We start from the raw sequence: 26,731 nt of genomic DNA, 5'->3' as shown, positions 1-26,731 counted from the left end.
TGATGATTCACGACGAATGTGAATTCCGGTTTCTTTTAAAAGCGCTTCGTTTCCTCTTTAACTATTCAATGTGTATTCTGCCGAAGACTAGACTTTTGGCATAGAGTTTTAATCCTGGGCCATGCATCCAGGCTTCATTAATAATCTGCTTGACCTCTCAAATCTCGTGTCTCGTACGATTCAGTTGCCCACTGTGCGCCTCCCAGCATTTCTTGTGTCTCTGGGGCAATAGCTGCCAAAACACCCGTGTACCAGGTGGTCAGAATTAGACCGCATTCTCTCAAAATATACAGCGTCATGACACTCAAAACTCAGAGGGTGCCTTATGCACTCCCCTAAGACGACTTGAAGGCGTAAGCCATCTTCTTCTTCCTCTCAGTCGATGTATTCATCTTGCCCCGCCACCCACCGAAAGCTTTGCGCACCTAACGTAGTCTTGCACTGCCTCCGGGATCGGAGACGCCTCGCTTGGTTTTGCACTGCCTCCGTGATCGGCCCACCTTTGACCGAAGTACAATGTCATGTGGTGACGTCATCATGTGACGTTACGTCACGTGGCGTCATAATGGCGTCACGGATTTTGCCGATATGTGACGTCATGATGACGTCGTCACGTGATGATGATTTTTCGCATCACTCGTCGCCGACGCCGCTGGACACCGCCGACGCGGGACGCCGACGGTCAGTTTTCGCGTTTGATGAGGCATCTTTCGCTTTGATAAACGTTTTTACCAACCAAGGTTCATAACCGCGTCGTCGCGTTGGCCCATAAAAAATTTCAGAATTTATTTGCTAGTCTCCTCCGCCAATATTCATATCGCCTCGCTGCTGCAGCGCCAGTCGTGCTTTTGTCGTGGGGTAAACTAAACAAGGGTGTCATTGCAGGCTGGTCGGTACTTCATCGTCTGGTTGTAGCGCCAACAATGTTAGGAAAGTGAGGCGACAGGAAACAGACGACGGGAGAGATGTAAAAAAAAACAAAAAAAAAAACAGAATGAGATGTTTTCGAAGCCTACGTCATCAGCAAGGTGCGTTGCAAATGCATCAGCGAACCTTCTGTTGACTTATCCGCAAGTGAGACAGACTATCCGGACAGTTCTTTGGGTGCGCGGTTGTGTTATCCGTTCATTCTTATGTGGCGGTTTTGTCGGCACCACGTAGTGTTTTTCGTAGCTTTGTATTTGCAATCGACCTGAAATAAAGCTTAGTTGCACCTATTTCCTGTTGTCTAACTTTCGTAACTATGTTACTGGTACATACAACCAGATCTTGCGGTCTGTCGCGGTTTCCGGACTTCAGGTTTCTTTCAGTATACGTTACTACACGTCCGATAGTTCCTTAGCCTCAACGGATTCGCGTTCGCTCGAGACCCTCGTGCTGCCTTTGCAAGTCGGGAAGCTATTATCGCCATGAGGTCCACGCAGTGTGCAGTATACAGGGCTGAAAAATAAGGACAAGGTGGCCGCCTCGATCGGTTTTAACCACAGCTCAGCGAAACTCCATGCACTTTACCTCGTAGGATAAGTGCCCGAACGCGTAGCCCTTGACGCGATCCGTCATGGGCACATTTGAAGGGGAAGACAGGCTCGAGCCTTTCTGGACATTGCCGTACAGTGCCTGAGACGCGTCGCAAGTCATGCGCGACAGTGACAAGGCCCGCTTCGATCGCAAATTGCTTTCGCTTGTCTGCGGCCGCCTCTGCAGCTGGCGAGCTCTCGGCGAAGTTAGTCGGGCGCGAGGAGGAACGCTAGCGACACTATAGCGTTGAATAAGTGACACTGAAGAAGAAGAAGCGTCGAGAACAAAAAACATGGCTGCTGAAGGCAAGGAGCGTTCACTCGGCTATGACAATCAATGCACACGTTCCCTTTCTTTACTCGCCGTGTGTTGCAATGTAGTGCTCCGGTTTGCGCAATGTGCCTCGTTTCTTGGTGTGTGTGCGTGTTTGTGCGCAATGCATCTCGCTTCGTTGTATGTATGTGTGTGCGCGCACGCGCAATGTGCCTTGCTTTTCTCTCTCTCTCTCTGCGTGTGTGTGCAATGTACCTCGTTCTTTTTGTGCGTGTGTGTGTGTGTGTGTGTGTGTGTGTGCGTGCGTGCGTGCGTGCGTGCGTGCGTGCGTGCGTGCGTGTGTGTGTTATACTAGCTTCTTTAGAGGACAGCGCAAGATGCTAACGTTCTATATCACTATTGAAGCATTGCAAGGGCAAAGGCGATTGAGAGAAAGAAACGCTCCGGACCAGCAAGAGATCAAAACAAAAAGAAAAGATATCTAAGACAGCGCGTCGTTCATCGGACCATGCCGCGGGGGACGCCCGACTTTTACGACTCGCGAAAGGGTGGCAGCAAGCAGCTATATAAGGCTAGATATACTGGCAACTCGAGATGCGGGGTAGGTGACGGGGGACAGATACTCTTGGATTTCGGAGCACGGCATCCATATGCTCTCGAACCATGTCGGTTCCTTTTTCTTCTCTCAATGTCGTTGGCAGAACCCACTGCATTTTCTTTTGTATGCCGCCGTTGCCCTTTATCATCCGCCATACCAGAGGTGCAGCGGCCGCTAGCAGTCTATCTTTATACTTGGCTGTCGCGGGCAGTCGACAACGAGGTTGTCTCACAACCTAAGCGGTTACAGCAAATAGCTCCACTTTGCAAGAAGCTGGGGCTGAGATTCAGTGTCGTCTCCGCAAGTAGTGTTTAATTAAAGGAGTTCTGACACGAAATTAAAAAAAAAAAAAGCCGGGCGCCGTTCGCACTAGTGGCACAGCAGAGCTGATTGGTTCCTAGCTGGTCCTGGTCACACGAAGTGATATGCCAAGTTATTAGAAGTAATGCCACGGTATGCCAAATTCCATTCGAGTCCAGCACAGTAGCCTCTCGCCGGTTCGGCCGTACGTCCTGGACTACATTAAACGAGTCGAGTCAAGCAGTCTCGTTTGGCAGTGCGCCGCGTTTCCCGGTAAGCGGCTTCCCCATCGGCAATGCGAACTTTCTTCGGTCTCCCCATGTCTGCATCTGGCGCCGCCTTCACGCGCCGGCTTTATACAGAACGAAGGAGCGCATGCGCAGTTGGCCGTGACGTCATGTCCTGGCGCGACGGAGCGGTTGCGCGCGCTGTCCAGGCAGGCGGGCTGGTGGTGAAGCAGTGTATGGGCTAGGGAAGCAGGCGCACAGCTGTGCAACCGGTCATCGCGGCACGGAGTATTTTGTCCACGTTGGACCGATTACGGCCGGCTTAAACAGCACCTCTGCTAAAAAAAAAATCAGATTACGGCTGTAAATAGGAACACTGGTGTCGGATAACCCCAAAACGAGTATAGTGGTGCCTAATATGTTTTTATTCCACTACCTTACCATTAAACACTTTCGGATTGGATGTCGACGTGGCGATTTTACAGTGACGTGTTAACGGAGTCTGACGTACGTCTAAGTCACGTGGGGACAGCAACTCGTGACGTCCTTACAGCGGCATCGGTCATGTGCTGTCAGCTGTACGTAAGCAACGATGAGTGATTTGTCGTCAGGTGACTCCGGACAGCGATTTCATAGGTTTCAACCGCACGCAGGACGCAGAGTTCGCACACCTAGCGAACTGTGTTAAATCGTCACGATAATGTACATTGCGGTGGGCCTGGCTCGCAGATGCTGGGGGACGAAAACTTTATAATCGAACTGAAAGTACTTTATGTGTGTTTCCTGGTGCCGGTGTGTTGAGAGCGTTAACATTACAAGCCAAGTAAACGCAAAATGTGCCTTTTTGCGATGACTCAAAATCGTCACTACTCCTTTAAGGTCATAGTAAACCAACAAAAATTGTATATAATCTCAACAATGATTTGTATTGGCAATTTGGTATAGCCGCGGTCTGCAAAGCTCCGTTCGAGTTACAATTGTATAATCTTTATTTTCTGTTTGATCACTTCGGCACTGCACTTGTTCGGAGCTCGCAGCGAGAGTTTGACGACCATCACGCTCTTCTGCGCCGGCTCATATGGAAGAGGTAGCCACCATCTCTGTGCCGCACGTCTTCTATAGTTCACTGCCACCGCGGCGTTGTGCTCCCTTCTTCATTGGTAGCAGAAATAAGCGTCTTTACGAACATCATGCCCACTATCTCCGAGAGAACAGCTACTTAGGACTACATTCACTTTTAGCTCACCGTAAGGAAACAAAAAAACAACTACCGAAACAGTAGCGCGTTCGCTCAAAAGATGGCGCGCAAACACGTATACAGAGCTGCACCTAAAACATATTTTTTTCGCATATTTTTTAGGTCGCATCTTCTGGCGAAACAAGCAGCTCAACGGCTGGGGCGCGCCTGAGTGCTCGATACGCCACGCACCGCTGGTAGCAACAAACCTATAGGGACTTCGGATCCATACTTACCGACAGACAGAATCTGGGCTTTACAGCAATGGCGCGGGGAATGCGCACCGCAGGCGGGAAAAAGCGCTAGACGAGAAAAAAAATCGAAAAGAAATGAAATCGACACAACGGCGAGGGAAAACTAGATGGATGAGAGAGAGAGTGAATGACAGTCTTACGCCTCCTGACAAACACGGCAACAAAAGATGTACGGATGGCCGGACATACCGCTATACACCAAAATACTTTTCACTTTGGTTTCTCTATGTCTCTATTTTCTTCGGTATCCGTATGAAATGCCCCTTGTACGGATGGCAGCTGCAGGAACGGGAACGACCACTGTGGTTACGAAAAGAAAGCCAAAAAACCTGGGTGGTGGGGAAGAAGGGGGAGGACGGAAAAAGGGGAGAGGATTTGGGGAGAGGGATAAAAGGGGATATTTAGGATAAAGAGTGACTCGAACTGCTTCGAACGGCTGTTTCCAGTCGATCCGGCTAAAAGAGGGAAAAAAAGAGGAAAAAGACGGAACCAACGGACAAGCAATGGATTGCGGAGACAAGCAGCTCGTTTTTGAAACCGAAAACAGGGAACGGACGAAAGGACGATGCGACAGAACGAAAATGACAACAAGAAAATACGGGAAATGGCCGGGGATGTATGTACGAAAGCTTAGGGAGTGAAAGGGAAAAAAAGTATAGGATGTAGGGAGGATCTGGACGGAGACCGTGCGGCCCCCCTCCACGAGGCTTTGTCGTGTAGTACACACGCACTCGAAATGTCGTAGGCGGAAGCCGAAAGTGCGTCGAAACCGCACAAAACCTTTCGCCGCTGTTTTGTTGTGGACGGCATCGATACCGCTGTCGGTTATTGGAAACGCAGAGGCGGGTCGCCTCCGTGCTTGCTGGCAGCGGCGCGACTGGTGGGACGGCGTTGTCAGTGAGCGCTGCTGGCCTTCGACAGCTGAAAGGGTGTTGTCCAACGACGGGCGAACTGAGTGGCTGGAGTCGATGAGATAGGACGAAGACGATCAGCGCACTATTTAATGTGAAGGCGTTCTTGAAAGCCTTGTAAATGTGGGGTTGAGAGAAAGAGAGAGAAGGATAAGGGATAGAGAGGGAGGTTAACCAGACGGGAGTTTCCGATTTGCTACCCTGTACTAGGGAAGGTGGAAAGGGGTGTAAAAGAATGGAACAGAAGACGAAGAGTCTGTGACGACACGGCAAAGTCACGACTATGGCACCGTCCACTTACGAGGCACGAACATTGTCAGTGAATAGTCACGATTTGTCGTTCAGTCCGGTTTCTCGAAGAAACCGCAACAACGCCTTCAAAGCGGCTCGCGTTGAATACCGGGTAGGCCCATGGGCGTCAGCAAAGGGGTGCATAAGGGGCACCGTGAAAGCAACTTGCACAGATAAAACCAACCCGCAGAGTGATCGAGCTAAATATATAAACATAAAGCAGCTGCTTGTGAGCTGTAAAGCTTAACTATTGTCAACAGCAACATGTCTACACTCTGCTCCTTTCTTCACTGGTACAATCTAAGAAAAAAGAGTCATTTGACTCTTTTCGGAGAGTCCTGACTTGCCACGTACATGACTATCTTTAAGGAGGCACGTCAACTCTCTTTGGGGGTCCATTATACTCTCCGAAGAGAGTATAATGATCATTATACTCTCTTCAGAGAGTATAATGGACCCCCAAAGAGAGTTGACGTGCCTCCTTAAAGAGAGTCATGTACGTGGCAGGTCAGGACTCTCTGAAGAGAGTCAAATGACTCTTCTTTTTTCTTAGAGTGTAGGAATCTCGCGCTCACTTTTTCATGCGCAGCAGTAAAAGAATGTTATAGTAACGTACACTTGTACTTGTAGCAGAGTAAATTATCAAAGTAGTATAGTAAAGGTATAACCTATGGGACGGGAAATGGAATGTACACAGGCACGGCAGTACCCAATAATGGCGACATTCACTCCGCACGCTATCTTTAAAGGAGATATGGGTCCCTACACTCATTCCTTGGCTCGTAAAGAAGAAAACAAGCAAGAAAAGTTGTTACCACGTCCAACGTTTTCTCTTTCGATGACGTTTTTGTAATGCAGTGTACCACGCAGTAAAACCCAATATTCCATGCACATCCGGAACTGCGTTTGAAATCTTGATTCATATATCGTAATTCTTACTTTTCGCGTTATTCTGGTTATGTCCCTTCTTATATATATAGGTCTGCTACAGCCGACCCTATCGTTGGTGCGTGGCCCAGGCATTTTTTTTTACATTTTATATCAGAAAATGGCACAAATATAAGAGACCACGACTTGTATGTAGGCACGGAGACAAGATTTTATTTTATCCTCTTGTAATGCCCCTCGGGCACTTTCTATTGTAAACTGGTTGACATTAAACGAATGTTACGAAACACGCCGAAGACACCCCCGTCTTCCAGTGCCATTAATAATGTCTTCGGTGGACAAATTCTTGTGTCCGTACACTGTGGTCCTTGTCTGGAAATAAAGACAAATAAGGCAGAAATGGGCGAGACATATGATCAAGCAGTCCGCCTTAGAAACCAAAAATAAAAGGGGAAAGAAGTGATAAGTGCGAAAACATGGGATCTTTGCGTTACCCTTTAGGCCGAAAGGCGAGCGAAATGGCGTATGAAAGAACGAAAAAGAATACGAAGGAAACAACTCGATGTAGTTTAAGTAACGCGGCGCGATGGAGTGTACAGTTTAAAAAAAATGAAAAGACAGTTAATGAAACAGACCAACACGAGTGATGCGATGTGGTTCAGATCAGTCAGCTGAGCTTATTGAAGTACAAAATAGAGAAAAAGCCGAAAAAACTATTAAGGAATAAAAATAAAAAGGAGAGCTGTTTTGAACCCGCTGTAGTTGCAAACTTGCGGAGCCCCTGCAAACAATGCACCTCATAGCCTCAAACGCATTGTTGTTGTTGTTTTCTTTTCTTTTTCGAAAAATTGAACCACAAACCGAGCTACTTTTTTTACCCTTGTGGTCATTCACGTTTGCTCCGGAGCCACCTGCACAGTTTCTTTGGGACCAAATACAGCAACAAGAAGAGTGCGAAAGAGGATAGGTCTGTAGAAGAAATTCTACGAAAGATATCTCAGAGAAATTTGCCGTGCTATAGAAAAGGTCGAGCAAACAAGGTTCCATTATATACTCCCTCCATAACATCTTGTTTGTATGCATCTGCGTTGCCTGGTGCGTCGTCTCATTCTGCTGTGGTCGCATGCGGTGATCGCGATTTTCATGCGCCCAAGTTTTACTTGTCTGTGTACAATGGAACAGTCAGAACAACGATTGTTCTGATGCACATTCTATGTTCTCTTGTACATTGCATTGTTCCATGATCTATTGTATTGTTTGTGATGACGAACTACAAAACTTAACCATAATATGGCCTCAGCGGCGTAAGTTCTACACCCTTAAGAAAAACACCAATAAGAGTCATTTGACTCTGTTTTTTTTTTTTTTGTGAGCCTTCACTTGCCTCGGATATGGCTCTGTTTAATAGAACGCGTGAACTCTCTTTGGAGGTCACTGTACTCTCGTCGGAGAGTCGTGGGACACAAAAACGCCAGGCCTGCGCTGAAACCGCAGCACAGTCACAGCGAAAGCTGGAAGAGCGGCGTTTCTAGAGACCGTTAAGCTCTCTTGGGGCCACAATACAAGTACACTAGAGAGGTACCCACTACGCTTTAAATCATAATTTTTGTGAAGTTAGGAAGCACCTGCTAAGCCATTATTCGTCATTCTGCGAAGAAGCGAGGCACCAGCTACACGTCTGTAAGGCATTATGTGCACTTTGTTGACGCGACGACTGATGACGATGAAGAATTATGGCTCAGCCCTTTGTAATGGGTTAGAATCTTTAAACGGCCCACCAGTTATGTAATTTGCATTGGGTGACGCCCGGTCGCTATTTCCCTCTCCCGTCATGCTGTATAACATACGTTGACGTGGGAGAGAGACGGGGGGGGGGGGGGGAGGCGAAGAACTTTACTGAGACTCCGAGGAAATGGATCATGCGCTTATGGGGCTTCCTTGGCAACCAATACAAGTGCACTCTCGAGGAATCCCACTACGGTATAAATCATTGTAATTTTACTGAGACCCCGAGGAAGTTGATCATGCGCTTATGGGCTTCCTTGGCAACCAATACAAGTGCGCTTGCGAGGAACCCACTACGCTTTAAATCATTGTAATTTTTGAGAAGTAGGGCAGCAGGCACTGTGCCATTTTTCGTCATTCTACGGAGAGAGTTGGTACCTGCTAAACCCATGTAAGGCATTATGAGCGCTTTGTTGATGCTGTGCCTGATGACGACGAAGAATTATGGCAGAGTCCTTTGTAATGGGTTGGAAGCATTCAACAACCTACTCGTTGCGCAATTCGCATTGTGTGACGCCTAGTTACAGATTTCGCGTTGTGCGACGCATGGTGCTTATTTACTCTTCTACCACGCTACATTGCATATGCTAATGTGGTTCCTTCCCGACATGAAGCCTGTATAGGACCTTTTTGCAAAGTAGTTTCAAGCACCGGCATGGCTCAGAGGTTGAATACTGGGCTCCCACGCAGAGGGCCCAGGTTCGAACCTCGTTCCATCCTGGAATTTTTCTTATTTCGTTTTTTTTTCTTATTTCGAGCGATACTGGTTACGGACACCGGCGGCGGCGGCGGCGGTGGCGGCAGCGGCGGCGGACAACTACGGCGCCAAAAACGGCCGGTGAAATGATCTCATAACAGCTTTCGCTGTAAAAGAGAGTGAAGGTGTCTCCTAAAAGAGAGTCATGTACGTGCCAAGTCGGGACCACGTAGTATGTACCTTACACCGGAGCCAGGATTCACCGAATATAGTAACACATACTCTTTTCTTTTTCTTTCCCCTTAGAGTAATGCAAAAGCTTCAGAGACGATGCTTGACTCATAATCTCTCTCTCTCTCTCTGTAGTTTTTTTGTAAGGTACTCTTTTATTTGCCGGACCGTTGCTGAAAGGAATAACTGGTCAAAGCCGCAGAAGCTCCGAGTCCACGTTGCGACAACAGCGCTCGCATTGTTCGAGCCGTCGAAACAGTCTGCCTGACTGAACAGTGTGGAACGCTATTCAACTTCTGTGTTATTACGTTTATGTGGATTCCCTCCCAGTCGCACACTCCTCTAGTGTCGTTCGGGAGCTCACTTTTTAGGCTTAGCTAGTCGAACTTCATATTGCTGTTTGCTGTGACTATTGTGCAGCGGACAGCTGGAATTGACGCGATGCCAACGAAACGAGTAGAGATATACTACAGAGACTTTTAGACAAAAGACGGCTTCGTGTTTTCTCGACTGTTGTCATGTTGTGAACAGCTGTTGATCCTCCAGCAAGAGGTCAACACAGGCTGAAATCGGCCAGGCTTACTCTTTTGCAGACTTCACTCGATTCGGCAGGCCTTTCGAGGACTTGTTTAAGACTAAGCGTTTAAATGGCGCGGTTTGCAGAGTTCTGGCAGCGTTTAGTTGCTGAAATTAATCGGTGTTTGTTTGCTTGTTTGTTTTACGTCCATGTCGTACAGATGGGGACACCCGGTTTATTATTGATGTAACCGCATATGAATTCGCCAAATGCATTTTGCGAAGACAGCGATGTAGGGATAGTTGGCATGACTCCATAAAAGAAAAACTTATTGGTGTCAAAGTTTAGGAGACGGGTTTGAGCTAGAGGGAACGTGACGCTCAGAGGAAACGCGACTCGTTGAGACGAGAGGCAACGCGACGCGCAGAGGAAACTGCGACGCGTTGAGACGAGAGGCAACGCAACGCGACGCGTTTGCCCATTTCTCCGCGACGCGGTGTTACGCAATCGTGGTTACAGTGAACGTTTTCGGTCACTGATTCAGGTTTGTTCACGTTTGCGTGGGCGCGTGTACACTGTCCTTCTTTAATTAGTAAACTGTTGTTGTTAGCAGTGGCGTAGTCCGTGTGCGTTTTAGGCTGATGATAATCCTAGGTGGCAACTTACTCCTAAAAAGTCATTAAATTATATTGTCAATTACTTTTCTAAATTAACAAAATGTAATTAAATTTCATTTCAAATTGCAGATTGCCAAAAGTAATGACATTACATGCTATTTCATTTGAAAAGTAATGCCATTAATTTGAAGTTACTTTAACAAAGGTTCATCTTTCATGGACAATTCATGTAGTACACTTTGTACAGCACATATACATTGGAATCTCAGAGATCTTAGTTCAACTTTCCACGCTTCACTTCTGGAACTCAGATTAACTTCTCTTCGTTATTTTTTGTTGATTTTTCGTGGTCAATCTTCGATGCCGTAAGGGAAGTGAGCAGACTATATTTGAGTTAAAAGTAAATGGAAAAGTAACGAGCATTTTTTTTTTTCAAGTACGCGCTTTAGGTAATTCATTACATTACTAAATTAGCAGCCCACAAAAGTTATCGATTACATCACTAATTACAGCAAAAAGTACTACTTACTGTAATTTCATTACCGCCAAGCCTGCCGATAATCCCATCATCCTCGTTTCACAGTGTGATTGATTTCGTATTCCTAATGGTATTTCTTTGTTATTTTGTGCAGGACGAAAATCGGCGCTGCTGGTAGCGCTTCGTTTGCCACCTGGCGGGAATTGCCTGACAGGCAAGAGCGGTGAGTGGTGCAACTTTTATTCTGTAACTGGCACTCATTCGCGGCCTCTGTGCCTCAGTGGGCGCATTATGAATGTTGCAACGAAATGTGTCGTCCTTCTCGCTATTTGTTTGCTCTATACTCTTAACATCTACTCCCTGCTCTAAAAAGGATAACAATTCTGCATCGTGAGAACCAGGTGATGAGGTAATGTCAAAACTCGGTTCATGGCAATCTGTACAGCACCATGGTTGTTACAACGGTGGGTTCTCATGCAGTGTTTTCACTTTGACTAGCATGCATATTTTTTCGCTGGGACCCGTCTTCTATAATCTTCTATAGACCCAGAGTGTGTTTAGGTTTCAAATCGGCCCTCATTGCAGAAGGAAACGTCCCGGACGTTAGAATTTCACTCTTGGTGAAATATAAGGGTTAGGTGCTGAAGGCATCGTCTAGAGACGAAAAATAGCCGTCTGCGCACATTACATTCCGCTTAAATTTAAAAAAAAAAGGATCGTTGGCTGCGCGTTCGCTACGAGTTTAAGATGGCAGATGACATCGTAATCTGGCTTGCTGAATGTGCTTTCCTAATTTTCGTGAGAACTTGCAGAACTCAAAACCTTCCTTGCTGGCACTTTTTCACATTACGTGACCATACAATGACCCACACAAAGTTGACGTCAATTTTCATAAAGACCGACATGAATGATCTGTTTAATCCTCTTCGATTTAGCTCCTGATGTATGTGACTTTATACCCTGGACGATTATCTTAACGAATCTCTTCTGAGCTGACCTCGAACAGTTAAGGCTGCCGTCGGACTGAGGTGGTTAAGTCACACGTTCGCTTCAATCCCTCTGAAATTTCGTTCAGAAACAATTACATAGAATGTGTGCGAGGGCATTAAGTCAGATACGTGCGGCTGTGCACCGCATTGGTTCAACGTTGCCCGATTCAACGTTGCTTCAACGTTGCCCGATTTTTAAAATATCGGTGCACGATCTCACAGGCATTCGTGTCGTTACAGGCGAGTAAGAGCTGTATAGTATACATGTTTCGAAAACCACTAGATGACATAAAAATTCTGAATCCATTGCAAACGTGGAACCCTCCGCGCAGTTCTTGCGCGTTCATGTCACTATTAGTGCAAATACGAGCTATTTTTACCCCATGAAACAAGAGAAAGCTATCATTTTGTCGACCGTGCGTGTGAGTCGCGCACGTTTCTGGCATCTAACCTGGAAAGCCAAGCAAAAATGTTTACGTTTGTAACATGCCAGTCGCTGATGACAAACGACTTGGAAATGAATGAAGGTCTCAAGAGGAGACACCTCCGCCAGATCTGGGGTTCCACAAAACACTTTCCCCGCTGCTTAATATTTTTTTACAGTTCACTTTCTTCACTTGGCATTGTTGTTGGAGTATTGGGGACGGTGTAACAATGCACAAGTACACGTACATACAATTCATAAAAATAACACGCCATTATCGCATTAAAATGTCGTACGTGCCAACAAACAGACGAACAGGGCAACTTTATTTAACTCTAAATACGCCATTCAACTACTTCTGTAATATCTTCGTTTTTCAGGCTTGTGGGGTTTGTGTTTGTAGGTCTCACGTTCTGTTTGTCCTTACTCGAAGGAGTTATGGAACCTTCCGAGCTTGTCGCAGCTGCTAAATTAACACGTTACTGTCTCTTGTTTACGGTCTGCGTAGCGGAAGTCACAAGACACTCCCTTTTAAGCGGCTCCTACGAGCGCCTGCAGCAAAATGCGCTCTCCCCAAGCGCCTACGCACCGCTGAGCGGCGCGCGTTCTCCCACTTTTAATAACCAACGCGCGCTCAGCCTGCGTCCAAACGACGCACAGCCTGCGTCGCGCGACACCCACCCTTCATCCCTCTTTTTTACGTAACACCGCGCGAATTGGATCAGCTGCGAGTAATTTCCCGACCACCCACCCACCAAACGACCCCCCTTCATTAAGCGAAATTCGTCGCTTCACACGCTGTACACACGCGCGGAGGGAAAAGGCAAAGAAGCAAGCGAAAAGAAGGCGTCTGCGGTGGCGAATTAGTCAGGCGAAAAAAATCGCCGCACGTGTGAACGCGGAAAACGCGCTGTTGGTACGCGTAACAAACAGACACGCGCGGAGGGCACGCGAAACGTGGGGAAGGAAACATTATGAGGGGGCGTAGCGTAGCAGGATTGAAGCCAAAATAATGGAAATAAAAATAGAAAGTACATGCCCAACACGTCGTCGCCACGTGAGGGCGCGCGTGCAGTACAGGTAAAGTTACGGCACTACCAGACGAACGAACATATTTGGCCAATACGCTGCGTCTAGGAGGTCACGTGTTGCGCCGACACTGCGAGGAAAAGAGTGAGCAGAATGGCTTTTGGCTTGCCAAGGCTGACTGCTTTACGTAACGTTCGCTTTTTTCCCTGTAGTTTATGTCTTCATCTATGCAAGCTAGCGAGCTCAGACACGCATATTTGTGGGCTTCGTAGTCGCACGCACAGACACACCTACGAAGCGTACACGCACGCATAGCAGGTCTCTCTCACCCCATGGTTGTTCTCTAATGTGCGGGGGGGGGGGGCTGCGTCCCCTACGCACACGCACACGCGCGCACACACACACACACACACACACACACACACACACACACACACACACACACACACACACACACACACACACACACACACACACACACACACACACATACTTACGAAGCGTGCACGCACACATAGGGTCTCTCTCCCTTATGTTCGTTCCCTAATGTACGTGGTTAACGCGTCTCCTGCACACATACACACACACACACCCACACACACACACACACACACGCACGCACACACCAGCGAAGCGTACACGCACACATGGGGTCTCTTTCACCCCTATGTTCGTTTTCTAATGCACGTGTGTGCTGAATACCCTATACATACAAACACGCACACACACGCACGACCTCTTTCTCTCTCTCTTTCTCTCCGGGAACCTTTCTCTAATGCGCGCGTTGCTGGGCGCCGCACTTGTGGTGGCACCGATACTCGAACGGCGTGCGTTTGCGACGGTCGTCTCCGATGCGGAAACGGTGCACGGATGCAGGGGTTCCTGGCTGGTCGTTCGAGGAGTGGATGGCGAGGAGTGGCGCCGGCGTCGTCAGGCCAGGATCGGTGATTAATTTAGGCCTCGCCTCGCGTCCGCCGCAGCACCCGCCTAGGCCTTTTTTTTTCCCTCGGTGCTCCGGGGAAGAGTGGGACGAATAACGCGGATGCAAGCGTTCGCTCGCTCATTAAAACGACCGCACCAAAACGCCCTCCTTTTTCGAAACACCCTGGTGTGCGGAGCGCCTGTGAGTTTGTCTCACCCGCAGTGCAACGGTGTGCTTTGGAGAAGCAAATTGTCGGATACCTGTAGTCGTTGGTTAAGTTAAGAGCGTGCACTGCAGCTCGGGTGCGTTGTTCGGTAAACGCGTCCAGGTCTCCCTCGACGGCTTGTCTAGGTACGCAATATCTTTCAGCTTATGGCTAAGGGCTACCGAACCACGAGGCGCAATTACGCAACAGCCGGTATGCCGGTCAATTAATAGTATGCAAGGTTCAGCACGTGCGCGAATTCAGCTCCACACTGAGTTGGCGCCAGCTGCGCTTCTTGCGGCGCTGCACCATATTAAGGATGCCGAGTACGGCTGTTTCCTGGGAGGGTTGCGCACGGCCGAAAACGCTCCGCTGTTTCTCGGAATCTGTCAGCACCATGTATATGAGAGAAAGATGGTTAAACAAATAGAAAATACGATAACTAGTTGTCGAGAGAGCGAGTGGCGGAAAAGGCGTGGCCTCTGTAGCTTCGCAACGACTTTTCTTGGGAAACACTGACTTCGAAGTTGTTGCTTCAGTGAAACTATTATAATGCAGAAAAAATTAATGTATGCGCCAGTTTGTTCGCGAGTCGTTGCTACGGTGCGTTCGCTGCAGTCTCGTTTTTTTAATAAGAAATTTCCGCTACGCGTGATACGTGATGATTTAGGTCCACTGCGCATGCGCGCGGCTTGTACACTACTGACTACCACTGCAGGCTACTGCGATTTCGTAGCAACAGGGACCAACCGAGAGCGCTCGCTTCGATCCGCGTTTGGTTTTGCTACTTGGCTCTTCGTCTATAACTGCATATAAATCATACATAATTTATGCAGCGGGCGTTCGTTAAGTCCCGTCTCGCCCTGACTGTGAAGCGTTAGCGGCGATGACTTTTAGTTCAATTATTGACTCAATCTGTTTGTTCTGGTGCTAGCCTTCCCCCTTTTCGAAACCCCCAAGCAGGTGACACCGCATCCCAACGTTGATTACGTAAAGTAGACGCGGAATAGCTGAATGAGTTTTCAAATGGCTCACAAGCGCGTACAAGGTAATAGAAAATGCAAATAGATAACTAGCAGTCATCAAAAAGAAATTGAAAGATACAGAGGCGGTGAGTTAGATGCGAAAGTCGAAGTTATGATAACGTCATAATGACGCCACAATTTTTAGCGATACGGGACGTCATTGTGACGTCATATGGTGACGTTATCACGTGGTGACGATATTTTGCATCGATCGTGTTGACGCCGACGCCGACGCGGGACGCCGCCGACACCGACGATCGATACTCGCGTTTCGTGAGGCATCTAGGCTTTCGCCTTAATAAATTTATAAAAGCTACCGCCTTTTACTCGACGCGGTAACCCCGAAAAGCCGGCCGACGTATACGCGCCCGACTGGTTGTCCCCGCTTATCATACAGATGAGGCCCGTGCCTTACGCAAAGGGCCATTCTCTGCGCGTCGCTATCGATTGACAGTCGAGGCTGGGTGAGTGTTCCCCTCCACATACACAAACGCACACAGCCGGGGAGGAGACGGCGGCAGCGTTTCGTTAATAGACGCCCGTCAAGTCCGGACAGCGTACCGCGAGTGTTCGCCGCGATATTTGGACGAGCGACGGGCAAAGTGAAGACGGCCAATGTAAGTGCGAAAAGAGGGATAACACGAAAAACAGAAAAAAAAAAGGAGTGAAAGGCTGCTGGAATTCGAGTGTCGTTGCTACGAGGGTGGAAAGGAAGTTAGGATTCCCTTTTTTTTCGTAGCGAATTCATTTCCTTCGAAACCTCTTGTTCGCCTGTGTATGATTGTAAGTGCTCTCGTATAGCAGGGCACGAAAGACCGTTAGAGGGCGACACTGTAATGTTCTTTTTTTTTTTACATACATATGGTAGAGCGCTCTTCCGCTGAGATATTTTTATTATACCACGCGAAATTATACTTATAGTACCTGAATTCGCGCAGTCTTCGTACATCTTATTTCATACGTTCTAGCGAGGCACGCACCTTGTAGCGCGGTTTGATTGTCTAACACAGTGTGCACACTCCTCACCGGAATGACAACCCCATCATCTCGAAGCGCACCGCAAGTTCTGGATACCTTGGAGCCAGTCCTTGCAAGCCTTCATTAACATCATGGACTGCAGTCTACTTCATCTAAGACAGTCGAAGTCGAACCATCACTCTATGACAGTTCGCAGTTTGATGCGTTCGCGGTATGCGCGGTGAACGCTGCTGTGCGTGCGATCCTATCAGTGTTCTTCTCTTTAGTTCTTCCTGTATCTATTCTTTCACTCCCCTCCCCCCATATAGGGTAGCAAACCTCGTTCAACCCAAATCCTTGGTGCAAACCAAGGATTTGGGTTGCACCCAAATCTGGTTAACCCAAACCTGGTTAACCTCTCTGCCTGTTTCTTCCATTTCTCTCTCTGTAAGTTTTCAAGCACACGTTTTCTTTTATTTTTTTTTTATTTCCGATACGTAACGTGGCGATTGCTCTAGAGTTACGGGCGTAACTATTTAGGAAATGTTGGATACATGACGCGGCGTTTATTCTGTCGAAAGTGGTCCATTTGGAAAATCGCGAAGCTCGTCTGAGGAAGCCGGTGGGGCAGCGAAGTTTAGGCGGACTCGATGATGGCCCAGTACACTCTACACGCAAGTTTCGCCAGATCATTCGGTCTAGTTTCCTGGATAAATATAGCACTTTATTTAAGACCTCAAAAGAGCCCCGACACGGTGGTCCAGTGGTTATGGCGCTCGACTGCTGACCCGAAGGTCGCGGGATTGAATCCCGGCCGCGGCGGCTGCATTTTCGATGGTGGCGAAAATGTTTGAGGCCCGTGTACTTAGATATAGGTGCACGTTAAAGAACCCCAGGTGGTCGAAATTTCCGGAGCCCTCCACTACGGCGTCTCTCATAATCAGAGCGTGGTTTTGGGATGGTAAACCCCAGATATTAATATTATTAGTATTATTATTAGGACCTCATAAGATTGTATAATAATGGTGTGTACGAGGTCACTGTATATTTTCAGACTGGCTGCGACACCATGCTTTTACGGCCGCCGACACTTACTGCATAGTACTGTGTCTTAGTAATCGTCTAGTAAGAAAATTGAATGGCCATACCGAGATTGACCGTATAACGCCCGTTTGCCGGGCAGGGCAAACTAAATGGGAGGGGGGGGGGGGCGTTTCTGCGGGAGTCTTTCGATCGTGAGCGCCGTTCCACTTCAAGCTCGCCCACCAAATGAACTGTATAGTCGTCGTTCACAAACGGGCCCAGCTTTTTCCCTTCTTATTTGTTTTTTTTTCCCCAGCTTCCAACGACACTCGCGAGGCGCGTATGGCGCGCGCCTAGGGACGGCCTTAATCCAACATTGATTGAAGATTCCGTTGGAAAGAGTCAATACGCCCGCTCGCTGGGCGACCGGCGCGCTTAAGGACGCGGGCGAGCGGTCCGCGATCGACCTCTGAGGAAATAACCTAAAGCAATATAAAGCACACGTTCCCTACTACACTTTCACCGCATGCCCAAACATAACGCAAAAGTCAAGACTCTCTTCTTGTCGTATACGTGTGCGGGTAAAAAGTTTCGACACTCGAGCGCGAATGCCACCGCCTTTTATGGCTTTTTCTTTTAACTTCGTTTTATGTACGTTTGCGATTTGAACGACTTGTCGCTACATCGGTACTAGCTCCTGTGCGACACTAAATATAAGAAAGAACTCGTGAAAGGCGGGGAACAGGCTGCTTGGGTGGGAAGGATGGTGCGGAGGAAGGAGAGGAGGAGGGGGAGAGAGGGAATAGAGGGGGCATACGGCGACCCCGCCGTGTTGTTTGACTTTGCTGCGTTCAAGAACGAGTTGACTGCGTATATTGAGCGAGCGCCCTGTCAATATGTGGTCTGACGAAATCCGCATTCCGAGTCTCTAACGGAGCTGCGCGGTAGGTCTGCGCGATCAGTTTTAAGGCGAAAGCCTTATCTGGCTTATCACACGGGGAAGAAAAGTGACCGTCGGTGTAGCACTTTTCGTCGTCAGCACGAATGAAACCAAAAGTCATCATCCTCATCGAAGATGGTGGCTTTTGGTACCATTCTAAAAAGAGACAGGGCGTGCAAACACGGACACAAGAAAGAGATCAGGACACCACAAACTCCGACTAACAACTGAAGAGACGCACAATGGCTGTAAAGAAAGAAGGCACGAAAACTTATCCGTGCATGCCCATGCAACAGGCGAACCTATCAATCCGGCACGCGTGGTGGTCTACGTGGAAGATAACTGTTAAGGCATTTGATTTCATCTTTATGCAAGTTAATCGACGGTTGGCTCACGCATGCGCTACCACTATTCTCGATATGCCATGCTTCAATCATCAGGCGCGTTTCTTCATTTCTATGCCGGTACAACACTGCGCATTCATCGAATTTTGGCGTGCACTTACAGTCTCGACAGTGTAAAGATAGATTAGAAGGTGAGCCTCCTGTTAGCGATCTCTTATGTTCCAACAATCTCTGGTTAATGCATCGGCCCGTCTGTCCTACGTAGAAGCGGCCGCAGCTGAAAGGGACCTTATCACCACACTCGTACGGCAATCAGTGAATTTGTTGGTGTGTTTTACGAAACAAATATCGGTCCGCTTCTTGTCTTTTACTCGCTCATTCTTCCTCTGCACAGCGGCACAAATCTTACCTAGCTTATTGGCAGCCGTGAAAACAACATTAACGCCGTATCTACTTCCTACTTTCTTTAGCCTGTGAGATATGCAATGAATGTGTGGAATACCTACGACGCGTTTCTTCCGATCGCTTTCTGCAACAATGCTCGGACTTAACACAATAGACTTCTTTAAACGCTCAGCGACCGTGGCCAGTGCATCACGAGGATACCCTACATCTAAAAGACGCGTAACCTGTGCGCTAAAGCTATCACTCAATTTGTGCTCACACGACTTGGTGAGGGCTGACTTAAGGCAAGACATGGCGATGCCGTTTTTTACAACCTTCGAGTGCTTCGACGAAAATTTAACAGCGGTTTGAAAGATCTAGGAGAATACTGCCAGCACACGTGGTTCTTCTGGAACGTTAAGGAAATGTCTAGAAATTGTATTCCATTATTCTGAGGCACCTCTTTAGTAAAGCTCAGCCCTCCTCCATTTAATTCAAATTTTTCGCTCACGGAAGTTACCACCTTTTCAAAGTCCTCATCACTACAAAAAATCAAGTAATCGTCCACATAACGAAAAACCTTAATAACCGAATTACCTAAGGCGCCTTGCAAAAGATTGTCAATCTTGCTAAGGTATAAATCACTAAGAACCGGAGCAACCTTAGAACCAATACATATCCCTGATTTCTGCACATAAACGCCTTCCTTCCAACCTACCAGCGTCGACTTTAAATACGTGGAAAGGATTTCTAGAAATGCCCCGGTAGAAACACCACATTTATCGGTGAAAACCGTCTGGTGCCCTTGTTCGTTAATACATTCATTAACACATTTTAACAAGTCCTTATGCGGCAAAGAATAATACAGGTCTTCAATATCCATACTAAAAGCTTTACAACAGCCGGGGTTCTCCTCTGAGAGGAACTGAACTAGCGCCTGAGAATTACGCATACGAAAAGGGTCTGAAAAACTCAAAGAGGTTAAGCAGTTCTGCAAATAACTAGACACAGCGACTTGCCAGGTGCCTTGCTCTGAAACGATTGCTCGAAACAGAATCTCGTTCTTATGTGTTTTGGCTGAAAAAAACGATTCTAAAGTAAGTGATTTAGCCTTCTTGACATTACAAGCTATTCTCTCAAGATTATGCCTTAACAAAAGGTCGACAGCACGTTGCCTAACTACCGATGGCTTAAGTTTTACCGTCCTAAAATTCTTTTATATGGCTGTTAATGCTTTTTCTGAAAACAAACTGTCCGGCATAATTACAAAATACCCTTCCTTATCTGAAATTACTGGCCTGAGTTTCTTCTCGACACAGTAATTAACCAAAGGCCGGATAGGATCAGAACACTGAAGATGCATATTAGAACCCTTGATGTTAGCAACGCAGTCTGAAATGCAGTGGGAACGCTCTTCTTCAGGAACAAGTCTAGTGATCGTACGCGGCAAACTTAAAACGTCTATTGGTTTCAGGTTCGGCTTAAAACAGTATTTAGGACCCAAGGCTAGGGTTTTGCAGTGACTATCATCTAAGGCAGCTCCTCCAAGGACTAGCAAGTTATTTTGCGGTGAAACAGTACAAATAATCATCCTCTTACATGGTTGAAGTTCTCGAAGTTTTACCCTCCATATGAATTCCGCATGCTGGTTAGCTACCCTCATCCAGTCGGCGTATATCTGCTTCTGGCGGTGGTCGTCACGTGAAGTCGAGCAACGGACCTTGAGGCATTCCTGGTAAAATCTCACTTGACGCCATGATTCCGCGGTCAATATGGCACATATCCTCCTGGCATGTCCGGTAGATGGTTGCAGAAAGCCGCACAAAAGTTGAACTTCAACTGGGCAAACTCTATTCTTAGAAAACCATGAAAACGTTCTAGCACGGACCATGCAAATAGCAATTAAAGAAGCCAAAGAGGCAGGATTGTTCAGATAAGTAGGAGAACACGGAAAAGGGCTCAGAGTACTAGAAATAAAGCTTAGAATAACAGAGAGCTGAGCTAGTTGGTACGTATTCATTCTAAAAAGTGACAGGGCGTGCAAACACGGACACAAGAAAGAGATCAGGACACTACAAACGCCGACTAACAACTGAAGAGACGCACAACGGCTGAAAACGGTCGCTGAGCGTTTAAAGAACTCTATTGTGTTAAGTCCGAGCATTGTTGCAGAAAGCGATCGGAAGAAACGCGTCGTAGGTATTCCATACATTCATTGCATATCTCACAGGCTAAAGAAAGTAGGAAGTAGATACGGCGTTAATGTTGTTTTCACGGCTGCCAATAAGCTAGGTAAGATTTGTGCCGCTGTGCAGAGGAAGAATGAGCGAGTAAAAGACAAGAAGCGGACCGATATTTGTTTCGTAAAACACACCAACAAATTCACTGATTGCCGTACGAGTGTGGTGATAAGGTCCCTTTCAGCTGCGGCCGCTTCTACGTAGGACAGACGGGCCGATGCATTAACCAGAGATTGTTGGAACATAAGAGATCGCTAACAGGAGGCTCACCTTCTAATCTATCTTTACACTGTCGAGACTGTAAGTGCACGCCAAAATTCGATGAATGCGCAGTGTTGTACCGGCATAGAAATGAAGAAACGCGCCTGATGATTGAAGCATGGCATATCGAGAATAGTGGTAGCGCATGCGTGAGCCAACCGTCGATTAACTTGCATAAAGATGAAATCAAATGCCTTAACAGTTATCTTCCACGTAGACCACCACGCGTGCCGGATTGATAGAGAGAGAGAGAGAGAGTGATTCGTGAAAGAAATGAAAAGGGGCGCTATTTTCTGCCTCCCGTCGCGGGGGCACGGCTCAGCGCCCAAGATAGGTTCGCCTGTTGCATGGGCATGCACGGATAAGTTTTCGTGCCTTCTTTCTTTACAGCCGTTGTGCGTCTCTTCAGCTGTTAGTCGGCGTTTGTGGTGTCCTGATCTCTTTCTTGTGTCCGTGTTTGCACGCCCTGTCTCTTTTTAGAATGAATACGTACCAACTAGCTCAGCTCTCTGTTATTCTTTTGGTACCACTCATCATCATCAATTGAGGTGCAGATCATCATCAAGGAGGATAATGATAATGTATCTGATGATGGCGAATGGCACCAAAAACATCGTCATCATAGCCTTGATTGTTCCTCTGACAACCTGATTGTTCCTATGGGAGGACTCGAAAGCGAAAGCCATCCGGTAAGGTCATCAACTTAATCATCATCACCATCATCGAAAATGAAGATGCGCCGGATGGCTTTCGTCTTCGAGTCCTCCTAGGCGAATGCAAGGGTACCCCGCGAGTTTGTGAATAAATGAAGAATCTTTATTTATCCATGTTTAAAGGGAACGGGGCAAGGCGATAAAGGGGTGTGGAGATTACTTGAGGTAGGCCTCCGCTGCCCTTGCAGCCCACCCCAGGATGGCCCGTTGAAGGTCTTTCCTGAGGCTTTGAATATGGGAGAAACAACGCTCGTGCCGACTATGAACGTGAGACCTAGAAGTGTACCTGTGATAACCGTAGACGACCGTCAGTGTATTTAGAATAGCTGATCTATAGCGCTTTATAATAAATGAGTGCACTAGCTGGGCTGACATCTAACCAATTCTTAGATATCGTTTCTTTTTCTCTTTCGTCATTCGTCGGTTCATTCCTGAGAGAAATGAAGCACATTATATCACGTGACCACGCGAGCTGGGCGTTCACTTCTTCTTCACGGCGTTCGCGTGACTGAAGAACTAAGAAAGCGGCGTTCCTCTTAAGTGTGACTCGAGGCGAGCAAGCCTCGTGTTCACTTCGTGTTTGCGGCGTTCGTGTGACTTAACAAATCTTAAAAAGTTGCATCCACGTGATATAACGTGCATGGTAAAATAATCCCACCAATGGGTATCGCCTTCGAGTCGATTCAGGTGATTGAATGAATTAAGGCCCATGTTAGTTTTTACAGCGAAACACATCACCCGCTCGCCTCCTCTCCCATCACCACCACCGAGGCTTCTTTCACAAGTGTCGCGATACTCGGCGGCGGCACTTCCCACCAATCATATTGCCCCTTTTTCTCGTGACGTAGAAATCGCGCTAGCGCTGTTAGCAGCAGCTGCCCTCTGGACTCTCTATGGGACGGACGCGCGTCATTCGCTTAGAGGAAGAAGAGCGGACACTGAAGGAGCGCCAGCTCGCACAGAAGCGCGAATAGGTGCGAAAACGACGTGAAGCCGCTGCCGCAAAACGTGCAGGCCCAGCCGCGGCCGGTGCTTCCACCACGGTTTCACTGGCTTCCGTCTTCAGAGTAGTGAAGGGCTCTGCATTTTTGATAATTCTTCTTTTCCTTCTTATTGTCTTTCTCTTCCTCCTCCCTCAACCTCATCATCAACATTGTGCTCTTGTATTCTCTCTCTTATTTGCGTTCTCTTTCCTGAGAAGCGGGCCGACTTATCAGCCTCTCTGTGGATGACTTTGTCTCTCACCTCGGGGTCTGAGTATCACGCAGAAGAAACAACGAATACAACTGTGCTGGTTGGCGCAAAGGTGCACTCTCGAAATCGTAGGCGCAAGTCTGTAAAACGCTTGCACACCAGAAATTGTATACGCGGCAACCGACTCCGGCGTTCAAAGCGAGCACGTCTCGTGTACACCTGCAACCGTCTTCGACTCCTGATTCGAAGCGCAAACATTGTTTACGCTTGCGCAACCTGCGCGCTGTCCTTTAAGTTGTCGTTCTGTGTGTCTGGTGTTTCCTCGCTGTACGTATCATGACTTGTGTTCTCACACGACCCGGGGTCGTGCTTGTTCGCTGCAGATGTTGTATCCTCGGCATCGCTCAGCTTTGCGAAGCGCTATACTTTGGGATACGCAGCTTGGGTGGGCGTCCTTCGCGAGGAGGCGTTTCAATCTGTCGATTCGTGGCTCTGCTTACGAAGCGTTTCCTTCTTTCTGTTTTTTTCAAAGTCCGCCCACTAACAAGTTTGTCAACATGAGGGTGCGTCGGCAGTTTTCGGTTCTCCTGCGCGCCCGTTCCCGCGAATGCGCTGCAAGGTGCGATACGTGAGCGAAAGAAAGAAAAGCGGAGAAATATTGATGATTCCACGATTTCTCGAAGAAAAACTTGGAAGACGCTTGAGCTTCGTTTTCAAGAGTAGAATGCGGCAACGTAATAAAGCCAATCGCTAGCCTCGCTTCGGTTCTCGGTGGAGACCTCAACCGCGCCTCAAGGAAAGCAACGTCTGTGCGCCTAAAATTTGCCGTTTAAATCTATCCTAGAATGCCTACTGCAAGCGCAGTTGCGAAGTACCCACTACGCCCCAATTCTTCCTCTTGAGAATTGACGGAATAACCACTACGCGTCCGTAAGGCAACGTGCACACCCGTGCGACTGCACACTTTGTTGGTGCTGTTGTTGATAACGGCGATTAATTATGCCAGTACGCTTTGTAACTGGTGGGCCGTTAAACCAATCACTCGTTGCACAATTCACATGTTTTGACGCCTGGTGCGATACTACGGTTCATACACGCAATATTACATGCGTTCAGGACACATCCTCGCACTACATGACATTCGTATAAGTTATTTTTTTTTTTCAAAACAGTTTCAAGCGCAGGCGTGGCTCTGGGGTAGCTCACCTGCTTGCCACGCAGAAGTCCGGGGTTTGATTACCACCCGAACCGAAGATTTTTATTATTTATTTATTTATTTGCGTCTATCTCAAATTTTCGCTCACGGACAACGACGCCGACACCCGGCTTGCTGCGAAAAGAGCTCTCTAACGCTATCGCGTTGGAAAAGAAGGTTTGGCGCATTTGGCGTAGATTACAGCGTGTTGCTACTGATCTAGATACGGCTTCATAGTGTCTACAGATTGGTGGCTGGCAGATACTGAAGCATTGAAATATATATATATATATATATATATATATATATATATATATAATGAAGACGAAGATGGAGATACAGAATAAAGGTTTATTTATTCAAGAATTCCTTTGATCTAAGGTGGGTGGTGCCCTTCGTCTAGCGCTCCATTGGCAATTGACTATTTTACGTATTGCACAAGGGCGCCGCTACCTTGAGCTGTTAAACGGATGTTTTCGTATTTTTATATATCACGAGCGACGTGAATTAATAAAGACACGAAATGTCCAACGCACCAACCCAACCGTTTTCATGCCTATACCTACATCGTAGCACTGTTCGTTTAGTTAATGATACAAAACGGCAAGGCTACAGCCTTATGTGGCCACCCAGAAAGCCATCTGTGAAATAGCCTATAAAAGCTCGCAGGGCCTCGTCCAAGGTTGTCAGATGGCTTGCCAGGGCCTTTTCGTAGAGTCGCGGCTCCCATGATCTGTCTGGTATACTCGCGGACAACTTTTCGTGGCAATGAAGGAAAAACTACGGGGGCGGAGCTTCTGCACATGTACTTCTACGCATAGAGTTTCCTAAAATTAACTATAGGGGACTCTGGCGCTGCGATCGTTCAGCCACCATGGGAATGATGGGTAGTACACGGATTTGCCTAGTCTTCGTACTTGCGGGCTTCGAACGCACTTGTCGCTTGGTTTATTGCCGTGTTTTGGTTATTTTTCGGATAAAAGAATGGATCGTTGTGAACTTCGTGACCACATTTGGAATGGTGAGCCTAAAAGGTTAAAGTGGTGAAGTGGAACTGCTGACTTTTGCTGAACTTCGTCTTGCTACAAAGCGGATGCAGGCGACGCGTAGCCAAACGGAGCCGAAAGAACGAAGTTTAGACAAATCCGTGTACTACCCATCATTCCCATGCTGGCTGAAGCGCCATGCGTTGCAGCTCCCATAGACACTAGCGTCAGAGTTCCCTCTAGTAAGTATTGTAGGAAACTTTATGCTTCTATGCGAAGCAGTCCGTTTTGGCGCGTGGTCGTAACGCTGTGGAAAGGGGCGGCTGCGCGGAATCGGCGTTGTGTACCGACGCGGGCGCTGATCAGCGTTTGAGGTACACGTAAAAGCAAGGAGGTTAACCTCTCTGCGTAAAAGGCGCGACTTTCTCGCTCGTGCAGAAACGCAAGGTAAGAACGTATTAGGTGACGTAAATACAGATGTCTCGCTGGCGTGTGCTGCGCCCTCTCTCAAGAGTTACGCGTAAAACATAAAAAGAGTAGTTTTCATATCTCACGCAGAAAATCCGGACGCGATTGTGGAACCACGCTGATTAGCGGCAGGATACGCGCATTTTCGCTCTGTAGCCTTCGCTTCGTAGCCGAGAAAAGTTGTCCGCGAGTATAACGTGTTTGTCTGTATTGGCGAGGAGTTTACAGTAGCTAAGTGACAGTTACTTGTACGTCAAGCACCTTCCACGTAGTTCAGGTACGGAATTTTCCCATCCATGCACTCGTTAGTGTCTCCGGTTTTCACTCGAAAACTTGGAACTTCCTGCCACATCTGACAAAGGTTTCGGCACCACTCTCAGCCAAACGTAATACTTTAGATAGGGACGACAAACTTTCAATTGTTAGTAGGCGTAGGATTTACATTAGCAGCCAAAAGGTTAAGGCGTGAACGGATACCACCTAGCCCGACTCTCTTGCACAGATGAATTGCAGGCGCACCGCAGTACTGGGGGCTGAACTTGTATTTATTCTTACACTCAAAAAAAAAAAAAAAACGCGAGGCCTGCGCAGAGCGCGCAGCACAGTCACA

General features: G+C 47.6%; 1 long non-coding RNA gene across 1 annotated transcript in view; it reads left to right on the top strand.

The window, feature by feature from the left end:
- The first annotated feature begins 10,972 nt into the window (after positions 1-10,972).
- The window catches only part of LOC119371852 (uncharacterized), a 113,972-nt gene continuing 98,213 nt past the window's right edge, over positions 10,973-26,731 (top strand). The window contains exon 1 of the long non-coding RNA XR_005179315.2: positions 10,973-11,045. This is a non-coding gene — a long non-coding RNA (uncharacterized LOC119371852). The remainder of the gene's footprint in view (positions 11,046-26,731) is intronic.

The sequence above is a fragment of the Rhipicephalus sanguineus genome, chromosome 10 (assembly GCF_013339695.2).
Source record: "Rhipicephalus sanguineus isolate Rsan-2018 chromosome 10, BIME_Rsan_1.4, whole genome shotgun sequence".
Classification (NCBI taxonomy): Eukaryota; Metazoa; Arthropoda; class Arachnida; order Ixodida; family Ixodidae; genus Rhipicephalus; species Rhipicephalus sanguineus.
This window is presented reverse-complemented; position numbering and strand designations above follow the sequence as displayed.